This window comes from Drosophila mojavensis, unplaced genomic scaffold (genome assembly GCF_018153725.1).
Source record: "Drosophila mojavensis isolate 15081-1352.22 unplaced genomic scaffold, ASM1815372v1 contig_72, whole genome shotgun sequence".
Classification (NCBI taxonomy): Eukaryota; Metazoa; Arthropoda; class Insecta; order Diptera; family Drosophilidae; genus Drosophila; species Drosophila mojavensis.
In genome coordinates this window covers 3,490,056-3,503,573 of record NW_025318897.1, presented here as the reverse complement: position 1 = coordinate 3,503,573, position 13,518 = coordinate 3,490,056, and the positions used below count along the sequence as shown (strand labels likewise).

The following is a 13,518-nucleotide window of genomic DNA, read 5'->3' as shown; positions in this document are numbered from 1 at the left end:
TGAATGATCGAAACTAGGATGGATATACCACGTGTAAAATGCTGTGGATGCTATGGGTGCTAAGGAAGTTAAGGAAGCTTAAAGAAGATTATTGCAATATAATTAAATGTGCTATGGGTGCTAGGAAGTCAAGAAAGTTAAAAGAGGATTATTACAATATAATTAAATGTGCATTTTCCTTTTTTTTTCCTATTTTCTTAAGTCTGATTTATGAAGAATTTTTCCAGTTTGATAATCATTAATTCCACGAGACATATATGTCCCTTGTACACCATTACTTCTTAATGAAATATTCTGTAAATTCACACAAATGGCATAAGCTTCCGGTAAATTTTTAGGTTTGCTAACTGTTGACATCCTCGGTCACCGTTTAGTCCCCTTATGAAAACATCTAAAGCTCTATCTCTATATGATTGTATTAATGCGGACAATACTACGACTCATTGTTCGCTTGCCTTTAAGGCAGTGAAACATCGGCATTTCCAATTACTTTTCCTCGTATCTGTAAAATGATTAAGCGATATAGAGGTCTTTCCTTGATAATAGAATAATCTTCAAGTATGGACTCGATCCTGTTTACCCACGAGGCTTATTGTGAAGGGTTTCCCTCAAATGTGGGCAACACTTTAACACAATCCGGCAATGACGAAATTTCATTTAATTCAAGCTCCGAACGTGGACGGGCTAGTGAGGTTTGTTCCTCTATGAGAGACTGATTAGTATCCTCCTTTTCCAAACGATCCACTTTCCTATTCAATTGCTTCAAATCTTCCTTAAGACTCGAAAATTGATCGGCTAACACAGTTATTGCCGCGCTCAGCCCTTGCAACGTTCCGAACTAAATTATTTCAATGTCGGAAAACTTACTTACTATTCAATTCGATGCCTACTATGTTATCGATCTAATTTTCTACATTAAATCAGCTTTTCATTGTTTCCAAGCTGCTGCTATTTACCGTTTCCAGTGGAGATAAGAAAATATAAATAATCGTCTCGTAGAATTGCTTTCTGTGGAGATAAATATATTAGTAATGCTCTCACATGGTCGTAACACCTTTTTTAAATAGTTGACGTGAATATTATTTCTTTTATATTATTTCATTGAATTACTAATTGTATTGAATTACGTGTGTGTATTACCACGTGTGTTATTGCGTTGTCTGTTATAGAATTACTGAATTACCAATTACTAGTTGTATTATCTTTTGTTACCGAACCGGCAAACAGTTTTTATTATTTTATATGGCTTGGGAAGCCCTCAGGATCCTTTTTGGTGTAAGACCTACTTAGGTGAGGGTGGTTCCACAATCATCTGGTCTCTCTCTTGCTTTCGTTTCATTTACTTATTTATTTTACTTTTTTCTTTTATATATTGTTGCCAGACTTATTCTCTTCCGAAAGGGAAGCCCAAAGTATTCCTCTTTGGTTCTAAGACCTACTAGGGTAAGGGTTATTCCACGATCGAATAGAAGGTCTCTGCAATTCATGTTTTTATTTTTGCATATTTATGCTTTGCTTGTTGATTAGAGATTTCCAGACAACCGCCTTTTAATTTTGTTATATAGTTAGTGCTTTAAACTTAACTTTGACCACTAGGTTTCTTTTAATTTATACGGAAACCCATCATTCAACACAGGTGGAAATTGTGACGTTTATTTTTTATGACATTTGTCTTACGGCAAGGATTTGAACCTCGATACGAGAATCAATCTCGTACCACCATTATGCCTGCAAATTTCTTGTATTTTCGTTTTAAGACTCGTCTCGGCACGGATTTGAACCTAGGTATTACCAATACCACCATTTAGCCACGATTTCTTTTATGTTATAGAATTATCTAGTGCACCAACACTTGCTAGAAATTATGTTATTATTTATTGTATTATGTTATGGCAAGGACTTTCACCTCATTACTTTGCAAATCGCAGAAGTACTTCGTAATTTTGCCAATAAATGCCCAATTGGATTGGAAAAATTTATTTGTACTTGCTTTTTTAATAAGGTATTTTTATAGAATTATTGACACGTCACCATTTCCCTTTACTTCCGTGAAGAATTCAGGTCCCTGCTCGGGCGCCAGTTAAGCGCTCCCATACTAGAGTACTAGTGATTGGGGGACGCTGTGTTGGGTTCTTGTGAATATATAACAACTTTGTGTTCAATGAAATAATATATCTATATATATAAAAGAGAGTTGTGTAAAAGTGTCCAAACACTTATAACTTGATATGTGCTGGACCAATTTTCATGGTTTTTGATTTGTTGGATTTGTCTCCGCCACGAGTAGGTCAGTAGATCTTTAAAATACTGAAAAAATTTGACGAATACTTGAAAAACGCGGGTTTTTCCCTAAAGATTCAAATTTCCATTTATACTCAGTAGCCTTGACAACAGTGACAGTTTCGGTCCTGTATAGAAGTAAATAAACAAATGTAGTCAGTCAGTCTACGGAACAGCCTCGAGCAGACCTGACTATTCAACAAAAAAAAAAAAAAAAAAAAAACTATTCAACAAAAAAAAAAAAACTATTCAAAAAACAAAAAAAAATCAACAAAAAAAAATGTTTTTTTCCAAATCAAAAAGAAAAATATTTCAAATCAAAAATCTGCAAAAATTCAAAAAAATCAAAAGATTAAAACCTGACTGTTCAAAAAATAAATAAAAAATTCAAAATTCGAAATTAAAAAAAAAAAAAAAAAAATTATTAAAAAGTGTATTTTTGGCTTTTTATATTTTTGGACTTTTAAACTTTATAAATAATAATTGTGCGCGTGCGTACAAAAGCTAAATATCTCGAAAGTTCAGGTATTTGTTTGTCTCAAACATAAATTTGTGTAAATTATTTATATTTATATTTCTCGATTGTTTTATATGGTTTTGTGCGAGGGCAGTATTACTATTAATAAAAATGCCGCGTCCTAGAAGATCTAATCTTTCCCGGCGGACCCATAATGCAATTAGGCATCGGAATATCGCGAGTCAATTATCTGACGAAGAACGAGAAATCATCCGAGAAAGGCGCCGCCGGCGTTAGTACCCAGCAAAGAAGGGCCTTAATTCGTGCTTCTCAAAGAGAGGCAGCCCGTGAAATGGCAATAAGAAAATAAGCTTGAATCGTTTAGTTTGCATTGGTCCAATGGATGTTGTTTGCAAAACACTAGAATCACGACATTTTCTAGCGAACACTCAAAAATACAATGCCTGTTTCCAAATGACTTCATTTGGGGCAGAAATTATTGGAGACGGATATAATCCGACATTTAAGGTAATTTACGTTAAAAATTTAATTTTCTATGACTGTCAAAAAAAAAAAAAAAAAAAAATGGAATAATGTAGTTTGTTATTTCTGTAAAAAGTGTTTGTAAATCTAACTATAACTATGGCTTTGAATTTAAAGATTCAAGGCCAGATTTGCCATCGCATTGGATCATTGCAACCTATTGAAGATGCACAGCACAAATTCTTGCAAATATACTTCATGGGCAATATGGAAGAACAACTTGACCGGCGTCAAGAAATCAACACAGCTATGAAAAGAGCAATTCTCCAAGATTTAAACCAACCAAAACTGTGCAATGGAACGCGTTTGGTGATAAGAAAACTGATGAGCAATGTGATTCACGTGTCGATACTCAAAGGAAAATTTAAAGATGAGGAAGTTCTTATTCCTAGGATTCCGATGATCTCAACAGATATGCCCTTTGAATTTGAACGAATTCAATTCCCGCTTCGTCTTGCCTTCGCCATGACGATCAACAAGTCACAGGGCCAATCTTTGACTATTTGTGGCCTCAATCTGGAAAATGCGTGTTTTTCTCATGGTCAATTGTACGTGGCATGCTCACGTGTTGGCAAACCATCCGCATTATTTGTTCTTGCACCCGACCAAAAAACGAAGAATGTCGTTTACCACAAGGTGCTTGAGTGAAAATCCGATTAATAAATAAATCAGAGTGTATCCCAACCTGAACAACATAGCTTTAAAAAATTTTTTACCTAGAAATAATATAGAGGGCAATGCAACGTTTGCCGGGCCAGCTAGTTTTATATAATTTGGAACAATAGGTCTAAACTCTCTCTAGTCCGAATATAAAATCAACTAAATCTGTTCAACTGGTTAGGTTCTCCCCTTGAATGTCTGACTGGACTCTCCAGCCTCCTTAGATTGTCGAAAGTCTTAACTTATATGTCGGAATGATATTATGAGAAATGAATTACACAGGGACGTGTAACTGTCAGTATGGCCGTGTCGTGTTAGTGCGATATTACACTGTTGAAATTGCAATTAGATATCTTGATATCGTGTTAATCGATTGATTTAGTATTGTGGTGCAATTAAAGGATGCACTCTCCCTAATAGAGAGACAACAATAGCTGTTGCTGAACGTAGTCCCGGGTGTCGCTGGGTGAGACGGCTAGTCATGCCGTTCGCAGCAGGGTCGCTGTGCTTTCGATGAACAAGAATATGCGACCATGATTAGAACTTTCGAGAGTAGAAGAGAAGACACTTGGTCAATGACTATTGAACGAGAAAGAGCATTAAAAAGAGTTTAGCGACACACCGGGAATTCGTTATTACGCGCAGCTATGATGGAAAACCAGAATGATAAATGCAACGCCCCGACATCAGAAGTGGTACGATTTTGGGCCTACAAAACCGAATTTGTCAAGACTATCAATACGTGAAGTGAGCAGCAGAAACGTGGCGTCATTCTACGAAAATTTAACGCTGACGTGGCAGACGTTGATGCTGAAAATTGATGTCCGACTGTAACTGAAATATGTGTGATAGATGAATCGAAGATAAGTAATAAGTATACTGATCCGAGGTGAGAGCTTTCCAATTATCTTTGATTCTGGTGTATTATTCCTTGGCTAAAGATAGCTTTGCACAAAAGGCTATATGAAACAAGTGAGAGTACTCGGTCGACTCTGTTCGACTGGTTAATGCCCTTGGCTCCTTGGACTGTTGCTCTGGTTATTCTGCGCATTTGTACGGTGGCGCATGCACGCGCTGTGCTGGCTGCGCTGTGCGCGGCGGCTGCGCTTGGGCTGCGCTGCGTTGAGACCGGTGTTGTGAGGGTTTTGTTTGTTGTATGGTTTCTCTTGTGGTGGGACTGTTTCTGTGGGAATTTCAGAGCGTGATCGTGGTGCTCAGATGTGTGTGTTCCGAGGCGCGGATCTCTAGTGCATTTTTGGTGGTAGAAGTTCTAATATTTGATAAAGTCGCTTAAAGATAATCGAATGTATAAGTATTGCCATGAAAATGTTCGAATGCCAAATGGTTCATGTAGATTTTCTGTCCCGCAGAAGTCAAAATTATTATAAATGTAGAAGAAGTTCGTGTTGATTTAGCAGAAAATTACAGATAATTGGCTATTGGCGGAGCAACAACGCGATATGAACATGATAGACATAGTCAAACAATCAGACGCTGGGAACTCAAAACGATGTTTTAAGAAAATATGAAATTTACCGGGTTGCTATTATTCTGCGAAATGGTAAGACACGTGTGCCTGTAATATCGCACTGACACGACACGGCCATACTGACAGTTACACGTCCCTGTGTAATTCATTTCTCATAATATCATTCCGACACGGCCATACTGACCCTTACACGTCTCTGTGTAATTGTTGTATCATAGTATCATTCCGACATATATACTCACAGGGCTACAAAGTTTTGATGGTATCATAGGTGATGATACCCTGAAAACCCTGAAAGCTATAATTAATAGAGGACGGAAAGAACTTATCATTGCACCAGGCATAAAAATACCTCTCGTTGAAAAACAATCATTAAATGTCAATACATTACTTGACACTGAACACTCTGAAGATATCAAACAATGATAAAATCAATAATAACGAATACTCGGATATCTTTGGACTACTTTCAACCGAAAGGGACCACTTTCAAGAACCAATATATTCAAAAATCTACCCATACCCCACTAGTATGCGAGAGGAGGTAGAAAGGCAAATTGGGGATCTCTTAAAAAATGGTATTATCAAACTATCAAAAAGCTCTTATAATTATCCTATTTGAATAGTTAAAAAAAACAAAAACAGTATCGGATGGTGATAGACTTCAAGTGTCTTAATGTGGTGACTATCGCAGACACTCACCCAATACCTGATATCACTGCTACCTTGGCTAGCCTAGGAACATCCAAATTTTTTACAACACCCGACTTAACTTCGGTCTTTCACCAGATACTTATGAAAGAATCGGACATGGCCAAGACGACGTTTTCAACACTGAATGGAAAATACGAATTCCTTCGTCTTCCTTTTGGATTAACAAAACACCCCCGCAATTTTTCAAAGGATGATTGACGACGTATATATTGGTCAAATATTGGTCAAATCTGTTACGTTTATATGATATTATAATCTTCAGCAAGGATTATGAAACACATTGGCGAAACCTCAGAGCTATTTTTACGAGACTTGGGGAAATAAAACTTCAAAAAAATCTGGAAAAGACGCAGTTCCTATGCTCGCAGGTAGAGTTCCTTAACTACATCGTGTGTGCTGACGGTATAAAGCCCAATAAAAACAAGTAAGAAAGCTGTAGTCGAGACTGCTCGACTACGAGATCACCTGAACCCTTCGAGCAACTAATATTTCAATAATTATTCGCACATGCACACGCACAGCCACAGCATTTCAATAATTATTCGCACACGCACGCAATAACACGCATTGGCTGCAGTGTGGGCATACTATGGGAACTTAACTAACTTTTCTTGTGGATGGACTATCTGTGAAATGACTATCATGAAACTTTCAGATTATGAATATTACATGGATATGCATATATTTGCCAATGCACAAGTCTCTCTTTTTCTACTCATTCACGAAAGTGAATCATTATACTCATTCACGAAAGTGAATCAGTATATTGGTTTTGTGCAATGTCCGTCTTGCTGTCCGTCCGTCCGTCTGTCCATCTGTCCGTATGAACGCAATCTATTTCGGCGCTATTGAAGCTAGAGACTTGAAATTTGAAACACATACTCGTGTATACTCCGATTTATAAAGTATTAAAATTTTCCCGATCCCCCCACTAGGGGCGTGGCAAATCGGAAAATGCATTTTCCGATATACCAGAAATCATGATTGTTGAAGAGCTAGAAAGCTGAAATTTGGTATGTGGGTCCGCGTTGACCACCCAAGATCACGAGCTATGGCGGATATATCTCCACCCATTAAAAGCGTGGCAAATCGGATAAAACTGTAACTCCTAAAGTTGTAAACCTAGAATGCTGAAATTTTGCTCGTCAGCTAATGTTATGATTCTATAAAATTATAAGTCTACGCCCATCAGGGGCGTGGCAAATCAGACCTGAAGATATATTGATTTTTTATATTCTGCTATATTTTGGACACTATTGATGCCAGAGACCTCAAATTTTGTATATATACTCGGGCTGATCACCCAAGACCAAAAAGCTTTGTCGGATATATGTCCGCCCACAGGGGCGTGGCAAACCGCAAACGTTCTAAGAACTGACTAAAAATGAGGTGTCTGGGCCTAGGAGGGGCGTGGCAAATCGGAAAAACCTATATATTCTACAGTATTAGAGCGAAACTTAGCTACTATATTGTTGATGGGATGTGAATGAGTATTCTGCAGTCGGTAACGCCCGACTACAACGTTCTTACTTGTTCAAATATGTGGATGAAAAAGAAGAAGAAATTTTAACAAAAATCGAAATTCCATAAAGTACATACATATAAATCTACATTGAATATTTGGTGACTTTAGCTTTAAAGATGTAGGAGATATAAATGTATTACTGGTTTTCGATAAGGTTTTTTTATCGATAACTAGCTGGCCCGGCAAACGTTGCATTGCCCTATCCATTATTTCTAGGTAAAAAATTGTTGAAAGCTATGTTGTTCAGGTTGGGATACACTCTGATTAATTTATTTATCGGATTTTCATTCAAGCACCTTGTGGTAAACGACATTCTTCGTTTTTTGGTCAGGTGCAAGAACAAATAATGCGGATGGTTTGCCAACACGTGAGCATGCCACGTACAATTGACCATGAGAAAAACACGCATTGTCTAGATTGAGGCCACAAATAGTCAAAGATTAGCCCTGTGATTTGTTGATCGTAAAAATTGTATTTTAGAACCCCTAATAGGTTTTCGACTCTTACAGCTACTCTCACCTAAATTAAGAGTGATAACTTTTGTTGTGTACCAAAAGCAAACAGAATGAAATGTATATAAAGTTAAAATGAAAACAATGATTGATTTTACCATTCAATGGATTAATCATTTTGATATAAAAGTGATATCCATCGTCTCCTTGCCAAAACATCAGCGGGTATTGTAAAGCGTCATATGAACGGTGCGTTTCAGATATTCTTTGTAGTTGCCCAATACTGCGTCGTGTAAGCACAATATCGCATGCTTCCAATCTTTCACCAACAATCAGGATTGCCACTTAGCCGATTGTTGGAGCATTAAATGTGCGTTCATGTGTTCCAGCTGGTCTTTTATCTGCTCTGATTACTGCTTTATAGTCATCTCTTGGCATGCACTCTAAAGCAGTCTTGAACAGATGGACCAATGCATGATGTTCTTGAAGCATTTGCTGCAAATCTTGGAGAATTGCTCTTTTCATAGCTGTGTTGATTTCTTGACGCCGGTCAAGTTGTTCTTCTATATTGCCCATGAAGTATATTTGCAAGAATTAGTGCTGTGCATCTTCAATAGGTTGCAATGATCCAATGCGATGACAAATCTGGCCTTGAATCTTTAAATTCAAAGCCATAGTTATAGTTAGATTTACAAACACTTTTTACAGAAATCTAACAAACTACATCATTCCAAATTTTTGTTTTTTTTTTTTTTTTTTTACAATCATCATCATCTATATATATAAAAGAGAGTTGTGTAAAAGTGTCTTAGCACTTATAACTCGAGATCTGCTGGACCAATTTTCATGGTTTTTGATTTGTTGGATTTGTCTCCGCCACGAGTAGGTCAGTAGATCTTTAAAATACTGAAAAAATTTGACGAATACTTGAAAAACGCGGGTTTTTCCCTAAAGATTCAAATTTCCATTTATACTCAGTAGCCTTGACAACAGTGACAGTTTCGGTCCTGTATAGAAGTAAATAAACAAATGTAGTCAGTCAGTCTACGGCACAGCCTCGAGCAGACCTGACTATTCAACAAAAAAAAAAAACTATTCAACAAAAAAAAAAAAAAAAAGACTATTCAAAAAAAAAAATAAACAAAAAAAAATGTTTTTTTCCAAATCAAAAAGAAAAATATTTCAAATCAAAAATCTGCAAAAATTCAAAAAAGTCAAAATATTAAAACCTGACTGTTCAAAAAATAAATAAAAAATTCGAAATTAAAAAAAAAAAGTTAATTATTAAAAAGTGTATTTTTGGCTTTTTATATTTTTGGACTTTTAAACTTTATAAATATTTGAAATCAACAATCTGCAAAAATAAAAAAAAAAAATCAAAAGATTAAAGCCTGACTAATCAAAAATAAATAAAAAATTCAAAATTCGAAATTAAAAAAAAAGAGAAAAGTTAATTATTAATAAGTGTATTTTTGGCTTTTTATATTTTTGGACTTTTAAACTTTATAAATAATAATTGTGCGCGTGCGTACAAAAGCTAAATATCTCGAAAGTTCAGGTATTTGTTTGTCTCAAACATAAATTTGTGTAAATTATTTATATTTATATTTCTCGATTGTTTTATATGGTTTTGTGCGAGGGCAGTATTACTATTAATAAAAATGCCGCGTCCTAGAAGATCTAATCTTTCCCGGCGGACCCATAATGCAATTAGGCATCGGAATATCGCGAGTCAATTATCTGACGAAGAACGAGAAATCATCCGAGAAAGGCGCCGCGTTAGTACCCAGCAAAGAAGGGCCTTAATTCGTGCTTCTCAAAGAGAGGCAGCCCGTGAAATGGCAATAAGAAAATAAGCTTGAATCGTTTAGTTTGCATTGGTCCAATGGATGTTGTTTGCCAGCATTGTGGCGCATTGAAGTTTGCTGGTGAAACGCCCGGTTTGTGCTGCCTTAGTGGTAAAGTGGCATTGCCATTAGTGGTCCCGCCACCAGAGCCATTGCGTCCCCTGCTTTATGGCGAAACACTAGAATCACGACATTTTCTAGCGAACACTCAAAAATACAATGCCTGTTGACTGTTGAAATGACTTCATTTGGGGCAGAAATTATTGGAGACGCATATAATCCGACATTTAAGGTAATTTACGTTAAAAATTTAATTTTCTATGACTGTCAAAAAAAAAAAAACAAAACAAAAAAATATGGAATAATGTAGTTTGTTATTTCTGTAAAAAGTGTTTGTAAATCTAACTATAACTATGGCATTGAATTTAAAGATTCAAGGCCAGATTTGCCATCGCATTGGATCATTGCAACCTATTGAAGATGCACAGCACAAATTCTTGCAAATATACTTCATGGGCAATATGGAAGAACAACTTGACCGGCGTCAAGAAATCAACACAGCTATGAAAAGAGCAATTCTCCAAGATTTAAACCAACCAAAACTGTGCAATGGAACGCGTTTGGTGATAAGAAAACTGATGAGCAATGTGATTCACGTGTCGATACTCAAAGGAAAATTTAAAGATGAGGAAGTTCTTATTCCTAGGATTCCGATGATCTCAACAGATATGCCCTTTGAATTTGAACGAATTCAATTCCCGCTTCGTCTTGCCTTCGCCATGACGATCAACAAGTCACAGGGCCAATCTTTGACTATTTGTGGCCTCAATCTGGAAAATGCGTGTTTTTCTCATGGTCAATTGTACGTGGCATGCTCACGTGTTGGCAAACCATCCGCATTATTTGTTCTTGCACCCGACCAAAAAACGAAGAATGTCGTTTACCACAAGGTGCTTGAATGAAAATCCGATTAATAAATAAATCAGAGTGTATCCCAACCTGAACAACATAGCTTTCAAAAATTTTTTACCTAGAAATAATATAGAGGGCAATGCAACGTTTGCCGGGCCAGCTAGTTTTATATAATTTGGAACAATAGGTCTAAACTCTCTCTAGTCCGAATATAAACTCAACTAAATCTGTTCAACTGGTTAGGTTCTCCCCCTTGAATGTCTGACTGGACTCTCCAGCCTCCTTAGATTGTCGAAAGTCTTAACTTATATGTCGGAATGATATTATGAGAAATGAATTACACAGGGACGTGTAACTGTCAGTATGGCCGTGTCGTGTTAGTGCGATATTACACTGTTGAAATTGCAATTAGATATCTTGATATCGTGTTAATCGATTGATTTAGTATTGTGGTGCAATTAAAGGATGCACTCTCCCTAATAGAGAGACAACAATAGCTGTTGCTGAACGTAGTCCCGGGTGTCGCTGGGTGAGACGGCTAGTCATGCCGTTCGCAGCAGGGTCGCTGTGCTTTCGATGAACAAGAATATGCGACCATGATTAGAACTTTCGAGAGTAGAAGAGAAGACACTTGGTCAATGACTATTGACGAGAAAGAGCATTAAAAAGAGTTTAGCGACACACCGAGAATTCGTTGTTACGCGCAGCTATGATGGAAAACCAGAATGAGAAACGCAACGCCCCGACATCAGAAGTGGGATCGGCACCACCTCCTACGTTCTCGGAGGAGCAGTGGCATACGATTTTGGGCCTACAAAACCGAATTTGTCAAGACTATCAATACGTGAAGTGAGCAGCAGAAACGTGACGTCATTCTACGAAAATTTAACGCTGACGTGGCAGACGTTGATGCTGAAAATTGATGTCCGACTGTAGCTGAAATATGTGTGGTAGATGAATCGAAGATAAGTTACTGATCCGAGGTGAGAGCTTTCCAATTATCTTTGATTCTGGTGTATTATTCCTTGGCTAAAGATAGCTTTGCACAAAAGGCTATATGAAACAAGTGAGAGTACTCGGTCGACTCTGTTCGACTGGTTAATGCCCTTGGCTCCTTGGACTGTTGCTCTGGTTATTCTGCGCATTTGTACGGTGGCGCATGCACGCGCTGTGCTGGCTGCGCTGTGCGCGGCGGCTGCGCTTGGGCTGCGCTGCGTTGAGACCGGTGTTGTGAGGGTTTTGTTTGTTGTATGGTTTCTCTTGTGGTGGGACTGTTTCTGTGGGAATTTCAGAGCATGATCGTGGTGCTCAGATGTGTGTGTTCCGAGGCGCGGATCTCTAGTGCATTTTTGGTGGTAGAAGTTCTAATATTTGATAAAGTCGCTTAAAGATAATCGAATGTATAAGTATTGCCATGAAAATGTTCGAATGCCAAATGGTTCATGTAGATTTTCTGTCCCGCAGAAGTCAAAATTATTATAAATGTAGAAGAAGTTCGTGTTGATTTAGCAGAAATTACAGATAATTGGCTATTGGCGGAGCAACAACGCGATATGAACATGATAGACATAGTCAAACAATCAGACGCTGGGAACTCAAAACGATGTTTTAAGAAAATATGAAATTTACCGGGTTGCTATTATTCTGCGAAATGGTAAGACACGTGTGCCTGTAATATCGCACTGACACGACACGGCCATACTGACAGTTACACGTCCCTGTGTAATTCATTTCTCATAATATCATTCCGACACGGCCATACTGACCCTTACACGTCTCTGTGTAATTGTTGTATCATAGTATCATTCCGACATATATACTCACAGGGCTACAAAGTTTTGATGGTATCATAGGTGATGATACCCTGAAAACCCTGAAAGCTATAATTAATAGAGGACGGAAAGAACTTATCATTGCACCAGGCATAAAAATACCTCTCGTTGAAAAACAATCATTAAATGTCAATACATTACTTGACACTGAACACTCTGAAGATATCAAACAATGATAAAATCAATAATAACGAATACTCGGATATCTTTGGACTACTTTCAACCGAAAGGGACCACTTTCAAGAACCAATATATTCAAAAATCTACCCATACCCCACTAGTATGCGAGAGGAGGTAGAAAGGCAAATTGGGGATCTCTTAAAAAATGGTATTATCAAACTATCAAAAAGCTCTTATAATTATCCTATTTGAATAGTTAAAAAAAACAAAAACAGTATCGGATGGTGATAGACTTCAAGTGTCTTAATGTGGTGACTATCGCAGACACTCACCCAATACCTGATATCACTGCTACCTTGGCTAGCCTAGGAACATCCAAATTTTTTACAACACCCGACTTAACTTCGGTCTTTCACCAGATACTTATGAAAGAATCGGACATGGCCAAGACGACGTTTTCAACACTGAATGGAAAATACGAATTCCTTCGTCTTCCTTTTGGATTAACAAAACACCCCCGCAATTTTTCAAAGGATGATTGACGACGTATATATTGGTCAAATATTGGTCAAATCTGTTACGTTTATATGATATTATAATCTTCAGCAAGGATTATGAAACACATTGGCGAAACCTCAGAGCTATTTTTACGAGACTTGGGGAAATAAAACTTCAAAAAAATCTGGA

General features: G+C 37.2%; 1 long non-coding RNA gene across 5 annotated transcripts; it reads right to left on the bottom strand.

The window, feature by feature from the left end:
• Nucleotides 1–228: 228 nt before the first annotated feature.
• Nucleotides 229–2,127, bottom strand: LOC122757403. 5 transcript variants are annotated; one of them, XR_006357433.1, is made up of 3 exons: nt 1,915–1,969; nt 567–1,855; nt 229–502 (listed from the first exon to the last, which is right to left on the bottom strand). It is a non-coding gene; the product is annotated as an uncharacterized LOC122757403 (long non-coding RNA). The 5 variants fall into 5 exon arrangements; XR_006357434.1 differs by having other exon boundaries at nt 1,907–1,960; XR_006357432.1 differs by having other exon boundaries at nt 567–2,127.
• Nucleotides 2,128–13,518: the final 11,391 nt, after the last annotated feature.